At 41.3% G+C, this 14,538-nt stretch overlaps 1 non-coding gene across 1 annotated transcript; it reads left to right on the top strand.

The window, feature by feature from the left end:
- The first annotated feature begins 202 nt into the window (after positions 1-202).
- Positions 203-274, top strand: TRNAE-UUC. The gene has a single exon. It is a non-coding gene; the product is annotated as a tRNA-Glu (tRNA).
- The last annotated feature ends 14,264 nt before the right edge of the window (positions 275-14,538 follow it).

Genomic DNA, 14,538 nt, shown 5'->3' with positions numbered 1-14,538 from the left:
CACAGAGCCACAACGCCACAGCAGGAACCTGCAGAAGCAGACGCTGCGCCGAGCAGAATCGCAGCATTCAAAGGCTGGCAGGTGCCCAAGGCTCGCGCAGGCGCAGAGGACAAAACTGACGCCGGAGGCGGGGCCGAACACAGAAAGCGAAAGCCCACATGAATGATTTAATTTACTGTGACCCAGCCTCCTTACCGTCATCTCCCACATGGTCTAGCGGTTAGGATTCCTGGTTTTCACCCAGGCGGCCCGGGTTCGACTCCCGGTGTGGGAAGGTGGAATGTTTTGGAACTGGATGCAGTATTATCTAGAAGCTTATTAGCAAGAACATAGAGCCCTATTTAAAACTTATTGAACCTTAAATATGCAGCTGCTGATTCACACCGTGAAGACCTGTTGCCTGTGTGCACTTTTTAATTTGTGCCTCTGCGTAATTTTAAAATTTCACAATACGTTATACTTAGTAATCAAATACTGTGAACAAAGGCAGTCCTGCCCTGGCTTGTTCGCTGTTCTCTGAGTCCTCACTTAAGTCTCTGTCCCTCAGATAAATGGAGAACAGAATGGAGAGGTGAGGAAAAAAAACCTGAAAGCAGGTGAACGGGGGTGCTCTCTGATGTGACAGTCACCGAGGCTGAGATGAAAGAAGGAAGAGCTCTCCGAGGAGAGGCAGAACTGTACCAGAGGATTTTGTGAGCTGTACAGAGCACAGGAGGAACCCAGACCCATTCACCACGTGGGGAGACTGAGGCATGGGACCAGACTCGGATGTAAGCACACCCGTGGCTGGTTTGAATCCTAGCAAGCTGAGATTTCCAGAGGTGGAAAGGGTTCAGAAGCCGTCCCAGCTTTTATTACGTCATTTCCAGAAGGGACCTGAGGTAGTCTTTAGCTGCACATATTCTTACCGATGAAAGAAGCCTGCGTGAGATGCGACCAGTCTGTTCAGAACAGGCCGTACTGTCTCCTCTCAACGTTCTATTGATTGAAGAAAACAATTACTGTGACTCACTGGGATGCACCAAGTTACGTGGCCAGTCTCATGATGCTGAGGCTGCCAGCGTTTCCAGCGTGGCTGGACATAAGTAGCAGTTGAGGAAAGAGGACTCCACACGGCATGTAAACCAGCAAAATGAGATGCGGATTGTATTTTGTGTAAAAATGGCACTGTGCATGCAGGGGTACTCAACTCCATTCTTTTTTTTTTTATGTATGTGTGTATCTGAAAATCAGAGGTACAGTGAGAGTGGGAGCAACAGAGATCTTCATTTGCTGGTTCCTTTCTCAGATGGCAACAAAAGCCAGGGCTGCACCAGGCTGAAGCCAGGAGTCAGGAGCTTTACCTGGGTGGCAGGACCCCAAACACGTTGCCATCTTTTGCTGGTTTTCCCAGTTCGTTAGCAAGGGAACTCCACTGCTTAGACTCTGCTCCCTGGAGATGCCGCAGCGCCCACTGAACGGGAAACCCTGCTTTGTTATTTGGGGGAAGTTTTATTTTGTTGCTGTTGGTTTCGGTTTCTGTTTTGCGTCTTAACCAACCCTTGCTTTTTGAGGATTATCAAAGAGTGACAAAGCAACTGCTTTCTCCTAACAGTTTATTTCTGAAGATCTTCATGAAAAAATATTTTTCTAGATCTCCCTGGAGAAGCTAGTGAATGGCCAGTGTGCGGGTCACTCTTGATAAATTCCACGCCAAGGGACTCCTAGTTTGCCCAGGCCTTGGAAATCTAACTGTCCCACAAAGCAATTATGCCATTACAGTCTCAGTGCAGGCAGGACATGGCTATGTCAGTCAACTAACAAAGCAAACGGGGGTTAAAACCACTCCCAGATGCTCACGTTAGCATGATTTCATTCAGGAGTGGGATGACTCAGTCACATGGCAGATCTAGTTTCAGATTTCTAAGGACTCTCAGTTCTGTCTGTCATAATGATTTTGCTACCATAGATACCCACCAACCATGCATCAAAAAAATACTACTCGGCCATAAAATGGCATCCTGTCTTTTGCAACAAAATGAATGCAGCTAGAGACCATTATGCTTAGTTAACTAAATCAGTCCTCAAAAGACAAATAGTATGTTCTCTATTATATGTAATATTCAATACAGAATATAAAAAAGGCATAGGAACCAAATGGATATCGTGTAATTTGGTTGCTTTTTAGCCCTTGTTTACATGGCTGTGGAACTTTCATCTTTCTGTTGTTTACTTATGAATATGTGATTCATTAAGCCTGTGGTTATAAAATAGAATGAATTTTTTGCAAAAATTAAGGAAATAAGAAAGGAAGGAAGAAGAGGAAGAAGGAGGGTAGAAAAGAAAGAAGGAGCAAAGTATGTTTAGCTTCTTAGAATTGTAACTATGTAATAAATGACATATGGTTTTGTCTTACTAAACATAAGAAGCTTTAAACCTACAGAGAAAGCTAACATGAAACCCGTAAGGACAAGTTCGACCTGGGTCAGTGTTCTCTGCCTCCTAGGTGTAGTGATGTAGAATCCATTCCAACACATGTTCCTTAACTTCCTTCTAGTACAAATGGACATAATCTTGTCACTATTTCAGCATATGGACCATCTCATGCTGACCCAGCCTTTACACCTGACTTCCTTAATCATTCTACTTCGTGATTGGAAGGTGTCTGCCGAGGTGTTGTGAAGGTGTAGAATTGCCATCTTCTTGCAAGGCTACAAGTCCGGGCACACGCATAATGAAGCCCTTAGTGGGTGAAGTGCAGTCTGTGAATAGGAAGCCTTGGCATCATCCAGGTGCTTGGTAACAGTATCGAATGTCAACATGCATCCAACACCCGATGAGTCACAAAGTACACCTCAGCAGATCCTCCGGTGACTGTTACACAGAGTCTGGAAATTGTCAGCTGAGGCTTCCAATGAAGAACGACACTTTCTGACATATAGAAAGGGAGGGCTCCTTCAGCCGGCGAGAAGAAGCTGGAGAAGACCTGGGCTTTCACAATGGTCAGATTCATTGAGTCAACCCAGGCATTCCCATTGCATTTCTTTGGGGTCCCATTCTTTCTCAGTCATTGATCTTCCACTTAGGTAATATGGCTAGGCTGTGAGTCTTATATTGCAATTCTGCAACTTATAAAATTACATGATTTTCTTGCATCCACACTGTATAATTAGTTGTCTGACATCCATCATATAAGATCTTTCGTATTCTGATTATATCTTGAGCTCTGAGGTATACCCTTGAGTAATTCATTTTCTTTCTAGAAATCTTATAGTGGTGCCAGAAATAGTAAACCTACCATCACAGTAACTTAATGGTAAGGTCTCTGAGTCAGAATATTTATATTCAATAACCTTATTTTTACTTCGGGTAATAATTTTTTTCAAACTACTAGTATCTAATTTTCCATAAGCCATAGAAAATTATTATACTTATGCCATGAGAGTATTATTGTGCTTATGCCTGAGAAAATACAACTAATCTCAGATTTTTCTCTAAAAAAACCCTGCTTCTTGGGGACATTTTTGATTATAAAACTTTGCCAATGGATACGTTGCAAGAAAAACTGAATATACCATAAACATTTCTGGTAAAGGATAAGCTAGAGGAGCAAAAGGGAATGGGGGCATTGTGAGACATTATTGGAACCTGTGGATCATTTGCAGAACCTAATATTGTAGTCCCTTGTTCTGGTCACTATAGAAACATGCACCCCATTAGCACATACTGACTCAGCTTCTGAGACCAAGGATGCTCCTACACACCTGCTGCCTTCTTTGGAAAATACCACAGACACAGAACCTGGAAGAAGCCATCATTATTGAAAACAAACAAACAAACAATTCTCCCCTTCTTTCTATCTTCCAATCCTCCTGCTGTCGGGGTCTCTCATCGACAAAACCTAATTATATGTCAGCTACCCAGAGGAACTGGTAATGCCAGCGTACTTAAAGTACGCCCCGAAGTACAAAACAAAAGAAATAACCTCAACACTTATAGATCACCTGTTTACTGGCTAGCCTGTGAAACAGGAAGCTGTTGGTTTTTAGCTTACACTCATAAAGGTATTTTGTTTAAAAAAAACAACCGCATGGCTTTGCTGATGATACAGGACAGCTCAATTGCTGCTGCCACTCAGTTGACTTGGCGCAGCTGACAGTCAGCCCGGGCTGAGGCTGTTTCTTTTGCCTTGTAGCCTCTGAATCTCCAGAACTTGACCAGTGCCGAGCATTTCTCAAGTGTGGTGCTCTTGTGTGTTTTCCTCTTAGCACTTCCAATAGGGAGGAAGCAGAAATTGTTACTGCTTCTGAAAGTAAGACTCAGAACTAGCAAGGCTAGCACCATTCTGTTGGTCAACACAGTCTCAGACCAACCCAGTTGTAAGAACTGGACAAGCAGGCTCACCTTTCAGTGGAGGAGAGGCAAACCCCGACAGACAAAGCAATGGTGGCCTCATCCTTGCAAGCAAATCTGTAAGAGTGCCTTCTTCTTAGCCCAACTCCTGCCTCCAACCTAACAGTATTTTAACTTGCAATTTTTTTGACTTCACAATTGTAAAAGTCATACAGATTCACTTGCTTCAAATGTTGATTTTTGATCTTTTTCTGCACTGGCAATGTTTATTCCAACACTCTGATGATGCTGGACAGTGTCAGCAAGCTGACACTCCACATGACTGGTACTATAGCATGCCACATTGCTGAGCTAGAATGCTCAAGAGGTTAGGCATATTCGGTGCATTGCTAGCTTATAGTATCTTCAAATTATGATAGGCTTACTAGGACATTGTAAATAAAGAAGCATTTATATACAGTGAATGCTTATTGAGTGAATAAATAAATGAAGGAAGGACCAGAAACAACTTCTACAGAAGAAATATTCTTCTCTAAGCAGACAGGCAAATGCACAGAATTCAGTCACTCTTCTTTTTGCTTTGGCGGCTAGAAAGCCGAGAGCTAATACTTTCAGTACCTAAGCACAGTAACTGTGTCTCTGTTTTGTCTTTTACTTGATCTTTCTGGACCTAGTCTACCTGTCACAGTTTGTCTGTTGAGTGTCCTTTGCAAATGTGAAGAATGACTTCATGTGTAACTAAGTGGATATTGCATGCACAGTGAGTTCACATCACAGCTGAGGAATCTAGAGTTTAGAAAATCAAGGAAGCCTACTTCTTTAGAGGCAGACATTGTAACTGTCTTATAACGTTATTTACTTTAACTTTATTGACAAGATAGACAAAAATAGAAACTTGTCAATGTCTCTCAGACCTGTGAAAATGTAATACTTCTGAAAAAACCCACAAAAACACAAACTAAAAAGGAATAAAGAAATTCTTTTACATGATAACATCCAAGCAGAAAACTTAATGAAATAATCAGCATGACAGTATCAGTAACATCACAAATAAAAAGTTTGTGCCCACGAGATAGTAATGAAAAAACAAGAGACAGATTTTAAGCACACTAATTCCATGAATTGCCCTGAGGTTACCAAGGTTGTACAAATCAAGGAGATTGAGGAACAGGTCCAAACCAGACGACACTAAACAGATTCCATAGGCAAATTCACCATATGATTCCAAGCCATATCTTTTTGCTAAAAGGGGACCTTGAGTGACAGCTGGACAAAAGTGAACTATTAGCCTGGTTGGGTTGTCTTAAATTTGGTGTCAGGCAGCGAAACAGCTTTGGTGATGGAAATTTGGAGAACGCACCAGGTAGACAACCCTGTCACAAGTGGTGCAGTGATACAGTTCCATACGCCATGGGATTTCCAACAATCCCTCCTCAAGCCACCCCCCTCCCCGCCATGCAACTGAGTTCCCCCATATCATTAAAGCAGCATAGTTCCTCATAAACAGTCCGATACTGCAGGCATGGACAATGACAGAGTCCAGCATCCCATTGTCAAAACACATCCAACAGTTTCCCTGGGAGTCCATCCTCGATCTGGAAGTAGAGATGCCCACTGCACTGTATCCTCCCATCTGGACATGTCAGTCTCCACCACACAGTCACTGTTCAACCCCCTCTAGTGAAAAGCCACAAAACCAGATCAACAACAGCAAAGAAAAATAGAAATTTACAATGCCACAAAGTTAAACAACATACCACTGGATATGACAGTTTCAATTGCTTTGATTTTTCATGTTGCCCTCCAGCTGCCAAGATTTCAGATATATTCAGATGCATTTCCATTTAAAATTTTTCTTTTACTCCTTTTAGAGGCCAAGATGGATTGAAATAGGCTGAGAGAAAGATAAAGAGAGAGAGAGACAGAGAGAAATCTCCTCTGCCGGTTCACACCCCAAATGGTAGAATCTTACTCCATATCTCTCACCTGGAGTCAGGAACCCATTTACTTGAGCCATCACTACTGCCTCCCAGGGTATACATTTCCAGGAAACTAGAGCTGGGAGGCAGAGCTGAACGCCCACGTTACATTGTCTTTTTCTCTTATTAATTATATTTTCCATTCTTTTTAAGATTTATTTATTTTTATTGGAAAGGCAGATATACAGAGAGGAGGAAAGGCAGGGAGGAAGACCTTTGATCTGATGGTTCACTCCCCAAGGGGCCTCGATGGCTGGAGCTGAGTCAATCCGAAGCCAGGAGTCAGGAGCTTCTTCCAGGTCTCCCATGTGGGTGCAGGATCCCAAGGCTTTGGGCCATCCTCAACTGCTTTCCCAGGCCACAGCAAGGAGCTGGATGAAATGTTGGGCCACTGGGATTAGAATCGGCACCTATATGGAATCCTGGCGTATCCAAGGAGAGGACATTAGCTGCTGTGCTACTGTGCCAGCCCAATCATATTTTCCAGTCTTTGAGACAACACCATTCCTCAGAGGTATTGATGGATGAAGGATGAACTAATATTTAGGGAAATTCTGCTTGTCACCTAGACACCAAACATTTTTGTTTCATTTATTTCTTCCTGAATTTGAAAATAAAAACACTGTTATGTTCAAAAATTGAGCTAGAAGAAAGGATATTTCTTTTGCTATGGGGAATTCATACCCTACAAGATGAACCATGAATGCCGTTTGCTGTGGGACGCGGTGAATGTGTAGACACAGCATCATGAGGCTATGGAGACACACAGAAAGCCGTCACACCCATCCTGGGGACAAGATTTGAAACAAACAGAACGAGTGCTGAAGACCTGCACATCTCTGAGCTCAGCACGCTAATGGGCAGAATGAAAGAAAGCAAGAGAGAGCCCCATCGCCTCACTATTTGGATTTTTTGGTTTCTACTCTCCCTTTAAAGTAATTGTGCTTGTGTTTGTGCTTTTATGAAGTTGGCCCAAGGCTCTAAAAATAAATGCAAATGCTCTGACCCAGGTCAAGACAGCCAGACCAAGCAGGGCAGGTGAATGCAGCACGCAGGGGTTGCACAGGAAGAGGCAATGAAGACCTGGCTTTTCATTTCAGCCTCGGTGCTCAAAGGTTGGAAAGCAGATGTATCTCTTCTGCATGCGTACCAAAGTTGTCTCTTTAGATACTGTGGTATATGTTAATAACTGCAAGTGTCTCCATGGGCACCTGCTTGACTTCCTAATGTGGGTGTTCAGAACACAGAGCCCAGGAGAAAATGTCTGCCAAAAGGAATCGATTGCCGAAAAGTATATATGTACATTGCGTGTGTGTTTTCGTCGTACACGGCAGACATTGAAACACTCATCCCACCAACAATAGAAAGGATGTGTTCATTTTTTTTTTTTAAGCCAGCAGTACTTTTGATGTTATACAACTACTTTCCTTTGTGGTGGCTGCTGTATTTTTAGCATCGCTTTGATCACCACTGCTGGAGACAGCTGCACACATCCCTCACGTGGCTGTGAATAACCACCATCAGTCACCCTCCTCTCAGTGGAGCATCCCTCTCCTGCTGTTCCCGTATTCTCATATTCCTTATCCCAGGGCCAGAAAAACAAAACTGCAAGCCAGGTTCCTCATTTGCACATTAATCTATTATTCAATAATAATGTCCCTCACAGAGCTGCATTAATTAAAAGCCAGCACCACTGAAAACTGTCACGGTAAGTGTCATTTGTCACAACAACCTGATGTTCTTTTCTTTCTGTCATTTTTAGAACTTTGGTTGTTATGGTAACCCGTTGCGGCTTTTATATATAGCATCACTTCCATTCCTTTGGTTTATTTTATTTCCTCTTTTTTTTTTTTTTTTGGTGCCATTAGGAAGACAAGCTGTTTTTAACCCCCCCCCCCTTTTAACAAAGCTCATAATGTGCTCAAATAATCAGGCATAATGATAGGTTGATCCACAAAGGAATATTACCCATGTTAAATGAAAAATTATAATCTTGCATCTGTATATTAAGATGCTCTGTTTAAAAAATAACATCTCTGAGAAACAAGTACAAGTTTAATCTCCTAGGCACTGGCTCATTAGGAGTCTGTAGCCCTAGGATGTAATTAGTATTTCATAAAATAGACAAACAAAACAACTGCAGGTTGAGGGAAACGCAGGTAGCCATAACAAGCAAGATGGGCGGGGGCTTTCACTGGCTCCTGGTCCCTGGGACTGCAGGACTCCTTGACCCCACCCAGGTCGCTCTGTGGGTTGTTGGTGCTTCTTCTTCAGTTTCCTAAAATCGACTCCATTGTGCAGTGAAGCAAACGCTCCCTGGGCTTGCAGACAGGCAAGAATCAGCCTTTTGCAGGAGATCTTACATTCTCGAAGATTCCAAACTGTTTGTCAAACAGACTAGGCTGGAAGCCCCTCAGCCAGGAACTGTGTCTGAATGCAATGTGGAGACAGGCTATTCCACATCCACAGCAATTCTCAGTTCTCATGCAAACCCCTTTACCTACTAATCCAAATCTCTCTCCAGATTTCCCAGACAGTTCAAGTCTGCTCTCAGTTCTCACTTGTAAGCTCTTGGAGTTGAGCTGATTCCTTTTTTCTCTCATCTTTCAAACTGGGCTTGTCCAAAATAATCAAAGAGATGTTCCCTTGGTGAGTGTGCCTAACACTTTAGTTCTTGGTAGCCTCTTAATTTCCTTCATCTTCATTCTGTCTAATCTCCTCTAAATCCCCATTATGCTTATGGCCACCACACCAGTCTGCAATTAAACATAATGCCACACTTTCTTTATTTCAGCCTCCAGACATTCTGGATTTATTATGTGTCAAATGACAAGGTACCGTGGAGAACAAGATGAGTAAATGGAGGTTAAAACTTAAGTTATTTCAGTCTAGAAAAGGGACACCAGGGCCAAACTAGATTGTTTCTATGTAATTCACTAAACAGAGGTTCTTACATTTCAGGCATAGGTACAGACTGTATCTAAAAACAGAGAGCATTTCCTGGAAAACCAATACCTGAAATGAGTCTTTAAATATGAGGAATATTAAGCCAAACAAAGAAAGAGTACAGACATTTCAGGCAAAGAAATGGCATGGACAAGAGCCCAGAGCCATGGGTTATCAGAGGTTGTATAAGACAAAACAACAAATATTGTTGGAAATAAGGGAGTAAAGAAGATTAGGGACTGGGAACCATGTGTTGAGTACTAAACACACTTGCTTGTTCTGAAAAAGAACTTGAGCTAATAAGAGGCTTTAGGAGGGCCAGCATTGTGGATAACACCATCACCTGCTCTGCCACACTCGGCTCTTGGCTCCCAGCTTCAGCCTGCCTCCACATTGCTTACTTGATCATTTGTGGAACGAACCACAAGATGAAAGATCTCTCTCTCGCTCTCGCTCTCGCTCTTTCTCTTACTCTCTCCTTCCTACTTCCTCTGTGTACTTTTGCTTTTTAAAATGAATACATCTGTTTTTAAAAAAGGTTTTAGGTTTGAGGAATCTGGCTTTGTGATACAACTGGCTAAGCTGTCAGTTGCTAGGTCAGCATCCTACATAGCAATCATTTCAAGTTTCTCACTGCTTTGCTAAGAATTTTGCTCCCTGCTAACGCTTCTGGAAAACACCGAATGATGACCCGAAGCCTGGACTCCTGCCACCTGCTTGGAAGATGAGGATGCCTTCATCTAACCCAGCCCCAATGTTGCAGCCATTTGGAGAGTGAACTAGCAGATGGAAGATCTCATTCCCTCTGCCTCTCTGTCATTCTACTTTTCAAATACAAATGATTTTTTAAAAGGAAGGTCTTAGAATTGGGAATAAAATAATTGCATTTGTTCTTAGATTACGTTTTGCATTCCTACCCACCGATGGTTCCTGGTATAATGTTATATTGAGATTATTTCTGCAAAGAAATGGCGAATTCCTGACGTGATACATATACCAGTCACCCTGCTATGATTATTACATAGATGAACATCGATCAAAATATCACACTGTACCACACAGATATGGGTACTCCTTATGAAATTAAAGAAAAAGAAACAAGTTCATTTCTTCTATTAGATAATGTTTGAAAACAATTTTCGTGTTAAATCTCGTAAGTGTATATCACAATTCAGAATGTGTAAAGATAAGAGTTTTAGAAATATATGAATAATTTCCTAAAATACTGCTCTTCCTGAGTTTTGTGACTTCCTGGGATAGCCACAGAAGAATAAGCATGGAAATCTTAGATTCACAAGCAAGGTCTAATAAAACAACTGCTCATGCAAATGTGGGCTCTGCATAGATAGTGTAGTGGCTTAAATCCTCCCCTTGAATGCGCAAGGATCCTATATGGGCAATGGCTCTAATCCCAATATCCCTGCTCCCCATCCAGCTCCCTGCCTGTAGCCTGGGAAAGAAGTCAAGGATGGCCCAAAGCCAGATAACCCAGCACCTGCATGAGAGACCTGGAAGAAGCTCCTGGCTAGAGATTGGCTCAGCTCCAGCCATTGTGGGCTCTTGGAGAGTGAACCAAGATCTCTGTCTCTTCTCCTCTCTGTATATCTGCTTTTTCAATAAAAACAAATAAATCTTTAAAAACTATGTAAATGGGACTCGGCGGTGTGGTCTAGTGGCTAAAGTCCTCGCCTTGAACTCCCTGGGATCCCATATGGGCACTGGTTCTAATCCCGGCAGCTCCACTTCCCATCCAACTCCCTGCTTGTGGCCTGGGAAAGCAGTCGAGGACAGCCCAAAGCCTTGGGACCCTGCACCTGTGTGTGAGACCTGGAAAGAAGTTCCTGGATCCTGGCTTTGGATCGGCATAGCATCAGCCGTTGCACTCACTTGGGGAGTGAATCATCAGATGGAAGATCTTCCTCTCTGTCTTTCCTCCTCTCTGTATATCTGACTTTGTAATAAAAATAAATAAATCTTTAAAAAATATGTAAATGGGTTAAATGAAATGGGTTAAATATGTAAATGGGTTAAACGGGTTTTAGATGAAAGGCAGCGAAAGAAGTGTTCAGAGAAAAAAGAAGAGATCTGAAATCAACGACCTAAAGGTATGCCTTGAAGAGATAAAAGCAAATTAAAAAATCATCAGAAGTAAAGGAACAATGAGAGTTAGGGCATCAAAATAAAGAAACCATAGATAAAATCAACGACAACAACAACAAAAAAGAGCAAAATAGTGTGAAAAGAGGAGCCAAAGAATTTTGAGTGAGAAATTAATGACTGCAGAACACTTCTCTGAAGAAATTGCTTCAAGAACCAGAAACACAAAATTCTCTTCTGGGTCAATCCTGAAACAACCACAAGGGTCACAGCCATACTGAAATTAAGGGCAAAACAAAGCCAATAACTCAACCCACTTCTCCAGTGTTGACGCCAAGGATCCAATCATGTGGGCGGTGAACACTGTCTTCCTGTTGCATTAGCAGGAACCTGGAGTCAGAAGCAAGGATTGAATCCAGATACTCCAATACTGGAGACCGGCGTGTTAATATCTTAAACACTAGGTTGAGTGTCTTCCATTTTCCTTCACTACTAATTCTCCCCAGATGCCTGATGGATCCTTGAACAGTGCTTCTTGTTTTCATTATTAGTTATTTTAATGGAATTCTTGCAATTTACAAAATACTTTCATGAGAAGGAAAGACCAAGGATTATGTACAATTCAACTACAAACATTAGTTCTATCGTATCCATTTGCTAAAATTCATGTGGTTTACAGAGACTGACACAAAGTAAAGATCATATTAGTGTTATGATTCTTTTTATTAATATCACCACAAAATGGAAAAACAACAGCAAAGAGTCTTTGTTTTTGTAGCAAGCTCTTGATAAGCTAGCTAGAAGGCAGCATACAATCACAGCGGAGTCAAGGGAAGAAGACAGTCCCACTCCAGCATGCCAAAACACAAACAACCAAAACATCAAATGAGGCATAATGCACCTGAGTAGAGACTGTGTAAATCAAACCGAAGGCTGTAAATTCTGGGACAGCAGCATTAAGTCACTGTTTCAGAAACCTCCATTCCATAGCAGAGTCTGATTTTGCTTCAAATCCCCATGTCCTGCTAACACACTCAGAGACAGAAAGTGATGGCTCGTGTGGGAAGTGTCTGCCACACATGAAAGTCCTGGATGAAGCTTCGCGCTTCTGGCTTTGGCTCGGCCCAACTTTAGCTGTTGTGAGCATTTGCTGTTTTTTCTCTAACTAAATTTTAATTAAATTTAAATATTTTAAAATAAAATATGGGTTTCAGTTTATTTTGCTCATTAAATGTACATTTACATATACTTTATAAATAACCATTCATTGAATGTTTTATTTAATATCATTATGATGATTTTAAATATTTCTCATTTTCCACAATTATTAGCAACTAATAAAATAAAAGTATTCTATAATAATGATTGCCATTTGATTGATTCTTATAACATTAAAAACATTCAAGGCAGCTTTTTCTTAATGGAAGTACAAGTTTTTATGTAACAAAAAAAAGAAAAAACACTACTTCAGTCATTCTATCTGCCAAATTTAAAAATTTGTTAAGTCAAAGGAAAGCTTTTTTTGGTATACATTTCACTTGCAGATTACACATAAAATCTTAAGATTTACAGAGTGAAAAACTAAAGTTTACATTAGTGCAACTGCCAACATACCAATATCAAAAAGTGAATGAATGAAATTAACTAGTACTTGATTATATTGTTCTTATCCAAGTCCAAAAGAAATTTGATACAATTTGAGAATACATTTGAAGTCAAATTTGTATAGAGGCTGTTTCAGGGCCATGGAAGTGATTCCACTGTGTGTTCTAAATCTGCTTCAAGCTGCAGAAACAGATTTATAATTGATAAATGTTTCCTTGCCGACTTACTTTCCCAAGACAGCACAACAAAATCAATAACAGCAGTATAGACTTTCTCAGTACCTTTTATCCAATTTTAATGACAAAGAGGGGCAGAAGCAGCCACAAAACAAATGCCCAGCTCTGGACCTGTGAATATATAAATCCGTAACATAAAAGTTAATCCTCCAGGTGTAGCTTAGAAGTTTGTGAAATGCAATAATGAAAGAGAAGGGAGTCCATGCCCCCTGACATCACAGAATAAGCCTTTCTACTGCTGACTTTATGCTGTTTACTGGCTAGGCATTACTGAATCATGTTTAAATGAATTAGTCACCTTGAAAACTAACCAAGATGACTAATGTACAATCCTTGCTCACAAAATGTATCAAATCAGTTCTTCATTCGGTAAGACTACTCAGACTGTCATCTGTTTGCATTCTTGTAACTGGAGTTCCAGGTGCAGAGTTCCATATCTGTTTCCCGGATAGAAACATTCCTACTTACAATGCTAAGCGTGACCCCGTGTGTATGGTAACTATGTAGCTTCTTGTGGGGCAGGATGGATAAAAATAGTAATAAGAAGGAAGATTGGATAAAATATCATTCATTATGTTTCTACTACATCTGAGAGATGCATGCCTTATTCATCCATTTAAAAAGTAATGGTGGAGGACCCAGAAAGAAGTTCCTGGCTCCTGGCTTTAGATCAGTGCAGCGCCAGCCGTTGAGGTCACTTGGGGGAGTGAACCATCGGACGGAAGATCTTCCTCTCTGTCTCTCCTCTCTGTATATTTGCCTTTCCAACAAAAATAAATAAATAAATAAATAAATCTTTTTTTTAAAGTAATTGCAGAAAAAAAGAAAAAGAAAAGTAATGATTTTACTGCTAAAACCTACCATCTGCAACCAGACATGGACTGCTAGTCTGCATTCTCATGGACCCACAGCCAGATTTCCTGTCCTCCTGGCAGCCTGCTGAGCTGCGAAAGGAGGAGCAATTCCACCAGGCAAGAGAGTACTACGCTGGCTCTGCCACACGGCCAATGCCAGTACACTTAACAAGTTCCAGAACCAAACAGATAAAATTTTTCTACATGCAAAACTATCAAGGATTCTCTAGGCAAGCCCTTGGCCAATTTTACAATATTCTGTAGAGTGAATATCCCTGCTCCAATAGCTTGAAAGCTAGAACCTTCCTCTTACCCAGAAGGTATGTGCATGAGGGCTCCCTGTAACAGCTCTCCTTTCACGAGACCTGAGATTTTGTTTAATACCCAGAGAAGGAGGCAAATCTGAAGATGATTTCCCTCACTCCCAGAGCTTTATATCAAGTGTGACTCTTACTTCTCTTGTCTTGTTTAAAGATTTCACTAAAAAGT

This window comes from Ochotona curzoniae, unplaced genomic scaffold (assembly GCF_017591425.1).
Source record: "Ochotona curzoniae isolate NIBS_2020 unplaced genomic scaffold, NIBS_Ocur_1.0 scaffold_4701, whole genome shotgun sequence".
In the NCBI taxonomy this organism is placed as follows: Eukaryota; Metazoa; Chordata; class Mammalia; order Lagomorpha; family Ochotonidae; genus Ochotona; species Ochotona curzoniae.
The sequence above is the reverse complement of the archived record's forward strand: the minus strand, read 5'-3'. Positions and strand labels throughout refer to the sequence as shown.